Source organism: Dermacentor albipictus, chromosome 5, assembly GCF_038994185.2.
Source record: "Dermacentor albipictus isolate Rhodes 1998 colony chromosome 5, USDA_Dalb.pri_finalv2, whole genome shotgun sequence".
NCBI classification, from domain to species: Eukaryota; Metazoa; Arthropoda; class Arachnida; order Ixodida; family Ixodidae; genus Dermacentor; species Dermacentor albipictus.
Genome location: NC_091825.1, coordinates 24,182,345 through 24,187,060, shown reverse-complemented (window position 1 = coordinate 24,187,060; position 4,716 = coordinate 24,182,345). Strand labels below are relative to the sequence as shown.

At 41.8% G+C, this 4,716-nt stretch overlaps 1 non-coding gene across 1 annotated transcript; it reads left to right on the top strand.

Annotated features, from left to right (window-relative positions):
- The first annotated feature begins 201 nt into the window (after positions 1-201).
- Positions 202-274, top strand: TRNAS-CGA (transfer RNA serine (anticodon CGA)). The gene has a single exon. It is a non-coding gene; the product is annotated as a tRNA-Ser (tRNA).
- The last annotated feature ends 4,442 nt before the right edge of the window (positions 275-4,716 follow it).

The following is a 4,716-nucleotide window of genomic DNA, read 5'->3' as shown; positions in this document are numbered from 1 at the left end:
CGGCAACATTGATGCCTTCAGGTAGCATATGTGGGTTTATTGACCAGTTGCCTTCACCCGAAAAGATCACGTTCTCGTGACGCCTGCGGCAAAAAAGACGTTCCACGTCCGCCGCCAAGGTCTGTGAGTGGGGGCGCTGGCTAACACTCCCAGGGTTCTACTAGTACACATAAATACCAAGGAAGTGGATGGGGAAACGCCGCCGCGGTAGCTCAATTGGTAGAGCATCGCACGCGACATGCGAAGGTTGTGGGTTCGATTCCCACCTGCGGCAAGTTGTTTTTTCATCCACTTTAATTTCCATTAATTTATCATTACTTTATATCATCTCTTAAGCACATGCAATTGCCCCTATGTTGTACTTGGTGTCAGTGTTTGTTGGCTTCTCATTATATGACTATATATATATATATATATATATATATATATATATATATATATATATATATATTAGGTGAAAGCCTTGAAATGCGTCTGTCAGTTATACTTTTTAGCTGACATCCATATATTTGTGAATCAGATCTTGTGAGCTATGCGGTCCCGAGCAATTATTTGAATTTCATTTATTTTCTGCAGCTATATCAAATTTCAACATGATATAGGGACAAAAGGCAATGAGTGCCACCAAAGAGCTCACGAATCCCGCCCAGTAGCAGCAGTACAGAACACATAAAAAAGCCGCATCTCCTACAAACAGATTACGCGCAGTAAAACATCGCTAAACAACACGACGAGGAGGGGTGCGCAAACAGCGCTGTTGCCTATGTCCCTGTCCTTGTCGTGTTTTTGAGCGCTGTTTTACTGCTCGTAATCATTAACCAACCAGCCCAAATGAGTGTTCTTCCCCTACAAACAACTTTAATAAACAAAGAATTCTGCTTGATGTTCACGTCTACAGCATAAATGTACCGCTAGTTTACACGTCATAGTGTTCTCGAGGTTATACCCAACGAAGTACAAGCAACATAAGTTACTTGCAATATTCAGAAGAAAAAAAGGCAGCAGATGTGTGCGACCTTGGGTGAATCACAAACCGAATTCCAACGAAGCTGTTCCTTTCTAACTGTTGCAATAGTAGCTTTAGTTTCTTGTGTCTATATCCAGTGGCGTAGCCAGAAATATCGTTCGGGGGGGGGGGGGGCTCACAATGCAGCTCGGCCTCCTACTAAGAGGAAGCATTAGGTCGGATTCCCCTATCTAAATACATGCAGCAGGAGAATTTGTTTTCCTCGGCAACCACTGCACCAAATTTGATGAGGTTTGTTGCATTTAGGAAAAACTCAAATTCTAGTGATTGTTTCGAATTTTTGATTTAGTCATCAATATTTTATCGAAAAGTGGCAAAAATCGAAAATTTTCATAAAACAAAACAAAGAAGTTTATACCCTGTAAATCATCAATGAAAATCGATATCACAATTATGTGAATTGCACATAATAGTACATATACAGCGGACAAAATTGATGTTAGACATGACTCTTAGAAAATTAAGTATTATGGAAATACGGCTTTTACAGAACCATTGTACGTAACATAACCAATTCATGTAAGATACAAATAGACATATCGAATTTGTTCGCTTTGAATGGTGTAATGGATGCCGTTTACGTAACCGCGATATATGTTCTTGGCGTAAAGCTATTAATTTGTAAACTTCGTGCTTCTATTTCTTTCAAAGTTTCGAATTTTTCATAATATTTCAAACAAAGTTCGGGCCCTATATCGAAACTCCTCTTCAAACAGACACTAGAATTTAACTTACTCCATCAAATGCAACAAATTTTATTAGGCGCGATTCAGGTGTTATCTGAGAAAAGCGTTTCTGCGTTTCACATGTACCTGAATAGGCCGCGTCGGAGTTGGGCCCGAGCTAAAGCTTCCTGTTAAACAGTTTGCCTAGGGATAAAATACATGAATAATAACTGCATTGGTATTGTCAAAAATGCCGCAAACGAATTCTTGAACGGTACGCACTGTCAATGTGAGTAAAATATGTATTTTTTCATAAAATATACTGGTATGTGCCAAAAAGTGAGCCCAACATAACTGATGTCATTGCTTCCATGTTTTTTGTCTATTTAGTAAGTAAAGGAAATATCACACGAACTTTAGAACTACATCAGTTCGAAACCAGCAAAGCAGTGCATGACGCTGATATGAAAAATGTAAAGGCCATGAAATGAACAAGTTGAGGACAAATATGTTAATGAAACTTTGTCATTCAAGAACCTTAACTGCATTGGTATTGTCAAAAATGCCGCAAACGAATTCTTGAACGGTACGCACTGTCAATGTGAGTAAAATATGTATTTTTTCATAAAATATACTGGTATGTGCCAAAAAGTGAGCCCAACATAACTGATGTCATTGCTTCCATGTTTTTTGTCTATTTAGTAAGTAAAGGAAATATCACACGAACTTTAGAACTACATCAGTTCGAAACCAGCAAAGCAGTGCATGACGCTGATATGAAAAATGTAAAGGCCATGAAATGAACAAGTTGAGGACAAATATGTTAATGAAACTTTGTCATTCAAGAACCTTGTTTACATTCTTGTACATATGCAACGGCCAGTGAAAAATCTCACTGACGCTGTTATTTGTTCCAATGTATTACGCAGGAGCAGCTGTCACCGGTAGTGTGTGGTGAAAAATTTCACCCAAATTATAGTCGTAGCAGAGATCACGTATATATAAACTGCAGGAGGTCTGCAGAATATACGAGGGCGAGTCAAATGAAAGTGAGCCGATGCGAATATATGACAAACGGTGTAGTTTATTTAAAGGTAGCCTCCATGAGCATTTAGACATTTGTCCCATTGACTAACAAGTCGCATGATTCCCATCTCATAAAGCTCCTTGTGTTGCTGCTTCAAAACACCTGCAACTGACTTTCACATCATCGTCAGGGACGAATCTGGTTCCCTTGAGCTGGTTTTTCGGTTGCCCTAAAATGTGGAAGTCGCAAGGAGACAGGTCTGAGCTGTACGTATGGCGAATGTTGCAGCGTTTCCCGCTTGAACTTTGCCAGTTTTGTATTAACCACATCAGCGACGTGGGGACGGGCATTGTCGTGCAACAAGATTACCCAATTCCTCAATTTTTCACGTAGTTTGTTCGTGATTGTGACACGCAGCCGATCTGGCGTTTCGTAATACCGGAAACAATTGATAGTCTCTCAAGATTTAGCGAATTTTACCAGTAATGGCCCTTGACGATTGAAATATAAAAGTGAACAACACCTTTCCGGCGGAAATGACGGGCTTTGCTGTTTTGGGGGGTGGAGAATTCGAATGTTTCCATTGTAAGCTTTGCCGTCGTGTTTTAGGCTCGTAGTAGTGGCATGATGGTTCGGCTCCGATCACAATTGCAAAGAAATCGTCACCCTTATTGTGATATCGGATCAGATGAGTAAAGGCAGCGCCGAACTTCTCGGTACTTTGGCGGTTTTTCAAAATGTTGGGCATCCATTGCGCACAAAAGAGGCGATAACCGAGATGTTCATGAATTATGGCGTGAACGGTGACGGTGAACCGAACCGTGACTGATGTTCACACGCTCTGCCAGTTCATCGATGCTTATCCTGCGTTCTTGTGTCATCAGCTCATCAACCATAGCAATTTTCTTAGGGGTCATTGCACGATGGCTTTGGTCCGGTCTGGGATCGTCTTTGTAACTTTCACGTCGTTCTTTGAACCGTTTGTTTCAACGCTTCACAGTGGCTGATGCAATGCAATATTCGATGTACATGGCAATCATACGATGACTAATTTCTTTTAGGGAAACACCTTCAGCTGTCAAAAACCTCACGGTACCACACTGCTCAACTTCTGGAGTGTCCATTACGTCACGCAACCATGTTCAACCCAGTGTATGAGCGCATTAAAGAACCTTTATCCTCACACCTGCGTGTCATTTTTCTAAATGAGAGATGCCTGTGTGCTGCGCGCAGGCCTTGCAGATAATGAACAGAACCATAATTGCGCAGGGTGGGTAGGCTCACTTTCATTTGACTCGCCCTCGTGCATTAGAAATGCGACGATACAATGGAATATGCAAACGCGAAGATACAGTTTGATAAAGGGCAAAAACGTGCCACTCAAAAGAATGTTCACTGGACGTATGCACAAAACCTCGCAACAAGGTATCTAAACATACGTATAAGTGTCCAATAAATCTACATATCTAAGAAAAAGTTACGGTATATAATGGATCAAACAAGGCAAATAAACATGTTGCGCAATAACAGATTCACAGTATCCTACATCCTCCCCCATTACATCCACTTCCCCCGATGTATCACGCGCGACGGAAGGCGGCGCGCTTGCTCTTCATTGTTCTCCCTTGCGTACACAAGACTGAGCCACCATCGTCGGCTCACCCATACGTCCCCCACCCCCACTCGCTTTCACTCGCACATACAGCATGCGGCGCGCGGTCACGATGTTATCGCCCTTGGACTTTATGCGGAACATGAGGGCGACGGCAGGAATGCGCCTATAGAGTGTCGATATAATTGCTATCGCAATAATATAACAAGAGTATCCGGCAGCTGAAGCGTCCCAAGGCCCATTACTTTCCGCAAAATAAGTAGCAAAATCGAACTTTCGCCACGCGACAATTCACTGCACCGCAACAACTTTATTTTTCCTTTTATGAGGCGGGGGCACCGTAATGAAGAAAAAAAAACGCAACAGAAAGTATGTTGGTCACAAT